This window comes from Triturus cristatus, chromosome 11 (assembly GCF_964204655.1).
Source record: "Triturus cristatus chromosome 11, aTriCri1.1, whole genome shotgun sequence".
In the NCBI taxonomy this organism is placed as follows: domain Eukaryota; kingdom Metazoa; phylum Chordata; class Amphibia; order Caudata; family Salamandridae; genus Triturus; species Triturus cristatus.
In genome coordinates, this window is record NC_140594.1 from 763,613 (window position 1) to 772,500 (window position 8,888).

At 44.2% G+C, this 8,888-nt stretch overlaps 1 pseudogene; it reads left to right on the forward strand.

Moving 5' to 3' along the window:
* Positions 1–8,888, forward strand: part of LOC146783139 (GTPase IMAP family member 4-like) — a 94,915-nt pseudogene that overhangs the window by 71,352 nt on the left and 14,675 nt on the right.

Genomic DNA, 8,888 nt, shown 5'->3' on the forward strand with positions numbered 1-8,888 from the left:
ACTGTATTGCTTAAAAGCTAACAGCAACCTTTCATAATAGGCATGGACAGATTTCTTAACTTCTTGGTGAGTTCTATCAATTTTTACCCAATCAGTTTCTTTTGGGGGTACTTTGTTTTTCAGAAAAGTAATTACCTATTCATACTTTCTCATTACCTCTGGATCAGGGGCTCCCTGGGGTATTCTTGAGTGGGCCAACATACTGTGATTTTGCATTCTGCCCATAGATCTGCTGGTACAATTATATCGAAAAGGCCATTCAAATCTATCCACAACACTTTTGATAATTTAATAAACCTTTCTACCTGTCGATACCGCTCCACAGGCTTTTCTCGGAGCCTGGGGAAATCATTTGTAATTGATAAAATGTCCTGTCTAGTCCTAGGAACATGTACATAACCTCCTCCTGGTATCTCCCTCATAGGGAATTCCGTGACCACAGTCTCTTTTTCTCTTACAGGAAATGCCGAAAAGGTCTTATCGGTCGTGTCCTCTCTCTTCCGAAACCACCTACTTTTCCATCTGTCTATGTCACTCCATTTTCTTAACAAGGCAATCAATTCTTTAATTTGCATCAATCTTCCTGCAATGTTCAGTCTTTAAATATCCTTTTCAGAGAAATCTACTCTATGTGGTTTCTGCAATGATCTTATTTTCTCAAAATCTATGCCCATCTCGCTTGCTGTTTTTTCAAGTTTCTCATGCAAACTCCTCGCTCTCCAAGTTATACTTTTACAAAGAAACATTAGCTCTTCATCCTGGTATGCTTTTAATTTTTCAGTCGGAATAGTCTCTACTATTAACTCCTCCAATGTTACTTTTAATTTTGCTACATCTAAAGGTTGAGGTTCTGTATCTTTTCGCTGTAAACTCCTTAACCAATCGCTCAATTCATCAGAAGTAGGGCCTACAGGAATTGTTTCATTTCTCATTCGCGCCGTATTTCTTTCTGGGGTCTCTGGTGCTGATTCGGTTGTCATCAACGTCTTACTTGCTGGACTTTAATTTATTGTTAGGAGTACTTAAGCCTGATGTTCCTACCAATTTTTCCCATGCATGTCCTCCAGATTCGTTTCTTTCTGTCTTGATTGGTTTATTACTATGTTAGGGAACTGTTAAACAATGCTCACTATCTTTCTGTTTATCAAAGACAGGCATCACTGGCCCTATAGTTACCGGTACAGTTACGGCTTCCATGTTTTTGGTTAATTCTCTAATTTTCTCTGTTAACTCCAAAGTAGTCCTAGCTTGTTCGGCTAAATTTTCATTTCCAGTCCTAACAGGTTGTGACATGTCAGAGTCTCTAAATGGATTATTTTTCCCTTAATCAGGTGGCGTTTGCTCAATATTTTTATTTAGTATTATTACTTTTACCAGCGCACTCGGCGTCAGCAACGTAGAATTTGGTTGATACGGGGGAGGATTTTTATAAAACATGTCCTCTAGCACTTCATCCTCCGACTTATTCACACCATACTTATAACTTTTTGTCCCTGTATTGTTTCTCTTCTCAGTGCACTTTCTGCCACTTGTCTCTTCAGTTTTTCTCAATGGAAACACCCCATCAGTCATGTTTGCACTCCGCCATCTCCTCATTCTGTCATCATGAGTTTCCTGCCCACACGGTCTACCGAACATGTAATTATACCTTCTTCCACTCCGATGTCGTTCCCTTTCATACATTTCTTCTTCCCACTCCATCAAAGCCTCAAACTGAGTAGGTCTAGGCCTTGGTTCTAACCTCATCATTCTTTCTCTTAAGTTCCTTAATACAGTTAAACTAAATGAACCACTTTCTGGAAACGCTAAGACTCCATCTTTTTTTGTATACTTTGCCCAATTATCTAACCAGATACATGTATGGTACCCATATTTCACTACCACAAAGGATGCAGGCAATTTAGGTGGAGGAAGTATCTGTCCTTCCCTAGTCACAATTGGCTTATGCTTCCTGAATAGGCTTTTAATTTTCCAAAACCATGACTGTTTCTCCTTTTCCGGTGGATCGTAATACATAATTTTTTCTTATTCTTAGTTCTGAATCACTCGACTTCTCAAATCACTTCTCTATGACTATTCCGTTGGCTGTCCAATCCCAGCGCGACTCACACCAATGCACCAATCCGTGACAACTTCGTCTCTCTACAGCTGGCCAATCCCAGCGCGGTCTTTCTAACCTCAGCTTTTCTCGCTACTCCTGCTTCTGCTGACCCCTCCTTTACAAAATGTATCGGCAAATTTTCTTTACGTTTTTCTTCAATCAAACTCTGTTAGTAACGACATAAAAACACCACCATTGCCTGTTTCGCTAAACCAAAGGGACAGTTTTGTCCATTTACACACGAATTCTGTATTTCCAGTTGGCAGCGCTTACCTCGGTCCTACCACAGAATTATTCAGTTTCGCCGATAAAGTAGCACTTCCCTCTACCTTACCCTTCTAACAAGCAAAAAGGCTAACCGTTTCTCTGGGGATAAAACACATGTGGAGACTACAATGCTCCTGAGAATTGAGGCCAGAGTTTCACGAGAGAACCTGTTGCTATTTCACTTACGCACTTTCACATAGAAATGTCCTTAACGATAACACACGACGATGTTACCAACTCAAAACCAGACAATGCGTTGTGCGACTTCACTTGCCACACATTTCCCCGTGTACCTACAGGGCAACCAGACAATACACCGTGCAACTTCACTTGCCACACGTTTTCCCCGTGTACCTACAGGGCATCCAGACAATACACCGTGCGACTTCACTTGCCACACATTTTCCCCGTGTACCTACAGGGTATCCAACTTCCTACATCCTGGAAGTCTTCAAAACAACATAAAACGCGACGCGACACAACATAGAGTGTTAGAGCATAAATCAATAATCAATGATCAATAATCAATAATCACCAAACCAATGCAATAAAACCATCACTAATCACCAAACCAGCCAAAAGTAACCATCAATCTGCTACCAGAAAAACTGCTCCAGCACGAAGGGGCAAATTTACATATACTCCCTGCGTCACCGACCCGTCGTCAACCTAATTCATTCACACACGCATTCATTCGTGGGCCCATAACACCAACACTCATATGTCCTACTTCGAATCTGCACACAGGAGGAAAAGGAGCGCTGGACACGTGGGGTACCTTGTTACCTATTGGAGGAAAACTTTACATTATATACAGTAGTACCTATAGAATCCTAACTTTAACATCAAGGCACTCCACCACTTGGTCGATGGACCAATTTGTTGGACTGGTTGATGGTGATTTAGAACCAGCTAAAACACATTTAAAGCTTCGGAACCTTGGATCAATCAATACCTTGTTAAAAGCGTCACGGTCTCATTTTGTTAATCAATGCTTAGTTTATATAATCAATTCACTCTCATTGGCATATTCTGAATTTTGATCAAATCGAAATTTTCAATGAATATCTTTGGCACGAATTTACATACAATTATATTTACCTAAATCTTTGGCACTGGTGACCATGTCCAGAAACCCCGTCAGCCCTGCATAAATCAAAATCCCTTCTGGTAAAATCATCCAATCAAACGCAGGTTAAGACCCAAATAAGTCCGGGAAAGTTCTTTAGCTCAGCACGACACAGTCCCAAAGGTAGTGAAGGGACCAGTCAATCGCGCTGTCAAATATGACCCTCCTCACCATCAGTCACCAATGGAAATTTGGAACGCACACACACTTTTCTACTTTTATATCTTTTTCCCCTTACTTTTAGACCAAACATGCAACAATTTAAATGCAGAAGTGTCCTGATTGGCTAATCCCCCTGAATTTGCAAGAAGTGGTGGTTTTCTCATGTGTGTTTGCTTCCCATGGGACGGAGTATAACATCTTCCCAAAATTGTAATATTTCCTCGGGTTCTCAAGCGAAAGTTCCGAAGTAGCAACATGTAGACCTCCGGGTATAGGTCTCTATTGTCTTCCAGTCATGCAATCCTCCACGTTCCTATCCTTGACAAGGAACACGTAGTTTTGTAGTTAAAGGTCGCCTGGAGATTCTTCAGAGCCATCCGAGTCTGCGCAGTTGGCATCGCGCTCAAATGACGGTGGCCACTTCCGAACGCCGTTTTGATTACAGCGGCCTAGTAGGCCCGAATGCCAACTTAAGCAAAAACAAACATAAGAGTAACTAATATATGGAAATGAAGATTCTAATGTTTAAACCCACACTAATCCCCATATATATTAGTATTTGCCTAGCTTACAGCAACATTTAAAGCAATAATACTCACCATTCCGCAACACTGGAAGCACAAACCATCACAAAAGCAACATAAATCATATAATTCTCTATTTCAACACATCCTATAGTTAGTTTGCGTACCACCGTTAATCATTAAATTTATTAGCCATGCACTTAGCTTTTTAGTCCCGTGTATATCCTGTGTTTATCAAGGTGTGAAGGTTGATTAATAATATCACTCCAACCGGTTAATACAGGTTAATATTTAGAATGATTACGTAATTAGTATTTTCATGCAAATAGAGAAGGTATACAAAAAATGTTGCTTTACCTGCTCCACCACACTCAGCAATAACATTGATGATTATAAAAAATAGGCTTAGGCACCGCCCACGGTATGAAATACTTGTTTATTGGCAGGGCAGACTTCTTTTAATGCACTCATGCCTCAGCAGCCTGCCTGGTTCTGTCACTGGTCAGCGCTTGACTAGCACTAGACAGGATCAGGTTTTTTTTTAACAAATCCTGCTGGGCCCCCACAAACACATTGCTGCTACGCTGGCAGAGATAAGGCAAAATCATATGAAATACTCGACTAGCTTCCTGTCACGGTGTTCGTGCAATTTGTCTGTGGTTTCGCAAGCAGTAGTAGTGATCAAAATCATGTAGAATGTGAGTGGATTGTGGGCATACGTTCATTTTACCGTAGGATCAGGTGCTCTGCAGCAGTTCTTTTATAGTTTGCCCTTGCTTCTCAGTGTAATTTCTTTTGTTTTATCTATTTCCATGTACTTAATTTCTTGATTTTGTTATAAGTGTCACTCTTAGTGTCATACCATTAGTAGTTGTATGTCATTCATAAGTACTGTGAAACCTTGAAAATGGCTCACCTGAGCACTCTTAAAACGTGGCAACTATGTAGTCTATTTTCCATATCGGAGAGTGTCCTTCCATTTCTGGTGCTTTGAAATAGTTTTAAGATCTTCATAGAGTTTCTTATTCCTGGAATGGATGTAATTTCTGATGTTTATATGTTTCCCTCATCTTCTTCATTTGATTTTTGTTCGTGAGAAAGTGTCAATCGTAGTCGTTGAATGTCATAATTACACCAAAAATTTGAAAATGTCACATTTAAGCAATCTGAAACCTTGGCAGCTATGAATCGCCTGCAGGCACCTTCGTACCATTTTTCTTTGCCTTCATACCATTTTTCTTTGATCAGGCCACAAGACTTCATGTTACCTCGCTGTGCACACAGAACCGTGTTAGCTGTGTGAAACAAGCATTGGAATTCAATTGTTCTCACATTTTTTGGAGGTGGGGCTATTGGCAATGAGAATGTCCAAATGTAATTCGTCCATACTTTGTTGTTAGTGTCTGTAGTTCCTAGCTTATTTGACAGGTTTGTAATGCATGCAGACCTTCATTTGAGGTTTATGTTTTGTATTAAGCTTGACACACTTTAAAAATCGTGTTCCTTTCACATTGTGATGAGTTATGGGTTAAAATACCCTTTCCTGTAAGCAGAAGGGTCATAAGGTAGGTAGGTTCTTGCAACCACTGTGGCCCGTGAGATGGGTGCACTCATGGAGGAAAGGCTTCTCACCCCTAATTGGAATGAAGTAGGCCTCTCACACCCACAGGCCCCGGTGGCACTGCACCTACTGCACTAATGATAGTATACACCTTTAAGGCAGTAAACATTTAAAGTGCTGTCACCAGACTTCAGGAGAGAAGAAGGGCATGGTCTTTTCAGGTCACCGCACTGCTGAGAGTGCAGCCATCATACTGTTACTCTTGGGATTTGCCTGTATGTACACGTCATGGTCCAGAGGCCTCGATTCTAGGTGATGCAAAGCTTTTCATTACCCGCCCAACAGTCTTTTTGTCAGCAACTAAGCACAAGCTGTAGCTGTGCTATATTTTCTCATGTAGTGCTGCGTTGACCTTTGTCTTGGCAACAACGCCTTGCAACCGGAGTGCCACAGTCTGACATTACGTTACCTATTCCACATTATGGAAGTCCCAAACTGTGCCACACAAATTACCGCCAGACCTTGGTATAGTACCTTCATAATTTAAGCAGTAGGACCTGCTTTAATCCACCGTTTTCTATTTCAAATTTAGTTATTTCATCTTGTGGTCTCATTTGCAGCTGCAATTGAAGCAAGGATTGTTAAAGCCAACTTGCTTGGCAAGAGCAAGCTTGCAATTTTTTTTAATGTATTCAGTTTTTTGCAAACACATGCAATCTGCAAGAAAAAATATGTATCGGGTATTAGCTCATGGGAACATCAAGCTCTGCACCCCATGCCATGGACTGCTCTCTTCTGATGAGTACCAAAAAGTATGAAACATATGTAGTTTGCGTATGTAAAGAGATGTTCAGCATTGCTCTTGGAGCATTAAAACAAGTGTGAAAAAACATGGAGCATTGGCCTATATTTCTGGTACTCTGGGGGGCCTGACGTGAGTATGCAAAAGAAACTTCAAGCTGAAGTGCACTTTTCCCAAGAAGAACGTTTCCGCAGTTGCAGTCCTCAAAATTGGACCCACAACATTTTTGGGCAGCTTGCTCCACACCATGCGATATCAAGTGAGTGCCAGTTTTCCTGACTGACCAACTTTGATTTTAGTGTGCAAAATATAGGTAATGTGATTAAAGTGGGTACTAAACATATAATCCTTGAAATAGAAGTATATTTTTGAATGTTGTAGCCAGGCTACACCTAAGTTAATGGAGAGGCAACATTGGGCTATTTTGGGCTACTTTTCCGTTGCTTTTGGGCTTGAAAGTTGTGAAAATATCTGGCAACACTGTCTGGTGGTGGTGGACACTCCGGGCCTCCTTTCCCCCACAGTCCCCGCAGAGGAGCTCTCGGCAGAGATGGAGCGGTGCGCAGAGGTCTCCCACCCAGGCCCGCATGCCCTCCTCCTCGTGCTCCAGGCCAGACAGTTCACCAGGGAGGAGCGGGAGTCCGTGCAAAGGATCCAGCGCCTCTTCGGGGAGGAGGCGCTACACTTCACGGTGGTCGTGTCTACACGGAAGGACGACCTGGAGGATAGAACTATAGAAACCCACCTGCAAGAAGTTGAGGAGAGTCTTAAAGAGCTGGTGAGGAGCTGTGGGTGAGGGTCTGTGCCCTCAACAATCGAGCGACTGGAACAGGGAGGGAGCAGCAGGTGATTAACAAGATGCTGGAAGGGAATGGGGGCAGGTATCTTAGGCTGAGGTAGGAACAAGCAGCTCAAGGGCATAATCGGCGTTTCAAGGATTTCTAGGGCAGGGGCTGGAATCTATGCTCACCCCCCGGTTTTTTTAGGTAATCGAAAATTACATCAGTTAAAGTAGTCCAGAGCAACCCCCACCCAGGGCCATGTCCCACTTTCAAGCCACAGACCCACTTATTACACCATCTAAAGATATATTACATTGGACAGCTGGTGAAGAAAATATATGTTTGGGTAATTTATTAACTCAGCTATAGATCATATCTACCTATTAGGAACACGTTCATTTCACGTATTTAGTAATTCTTTGTCAAGAGCCGTGAGATCAACACTTCTATCTCTCACTACCTTTCTCACTCTCATCACAAAACCTCTCATGCAATCAGTCATTTTTCCTTTCAATCATTACCCTTTTCACAATCTTTAAATCATTGCTGAATTATTGGCCTAGCGGGTGAAACCAGTGCAGAGCCAAGTTCACTAAAAATAGCCTCTTCTCCTGTGCGTGCGCACAAACCGGCTGCCGAGCAGCATGCACGCTAGGGCTGGGCGGACTTTGCGTAGCGCCACTACGCAGAATTTTGAAAAAAATTGTGGAAAACGAGCGCACATCCGGAGTAGAGCTGGGTGAAATTTGCCTAGCTCAACTACGCACAATTTTGAAAAAAATTGTGGAATACGAGCGCACAACCAGAGGGACCGTGTGCCCGGGACTGGGGTCCCTCGTGCTTGGGCAGGCTCCCCGATCTACCCGGCATGGCTGCGTTGAGAAGCCGGGCCTCCTGAGTTTCGGTCAGGGCCTGGGAGCCCACGGCCTGCGGCCTGCCAAGTGTCCCTCTGCCTGGGACAAGAGTCCCAGGTGCAGAGCCCCGGAGCCAAGCAAGGGTAGGCGGGAGCCCTACCGCTATGGCTCGGCGTGGACAGATGGGAGTCCTTTCGGTCCCAGCCATCTGGTCGCACCTTTCCCTCGGCCATCTGGTCGCACCCAATGCTTTCCAATGGGGTGACCAGATGGCCGGGCTGCCCTGGAAGACCCGATGGGGGCTCATTCGCCTCCCCGATCCCAGCCAGAGCTCCAGGAGGTCGGGTGCGTCCGGGCCTAGGGTCCCCTCCGTCACCGAGCGCACAAACTGAGGGACCGTGAGCCCGGGACTGGGGTCCCTCGTGCTTGGGCAGGCTCCCCGATCTACGCAGCGTGGCTGCGTTGAGAAGCAGGGACGGGTCCCGGGCCTCCTCAGTTTCGGTCAGGGCCTGGGAGCCCACGTCCTGCGGCCTGCCAAGTGTCCATCTGCCTGGGACAAGGGTCCCTGATGCAGAGCCCTGGAGCCATCTGGTCACACCCAATGCTTTCCAATGGGGTGACTAGATGGCTGGGCTGCCCTGGAAGACCCAATGGGGGCTCCTTCGCCTCCCTGATCCCAGCCAGGGCTCCAGGAGGTCGGGTGCGT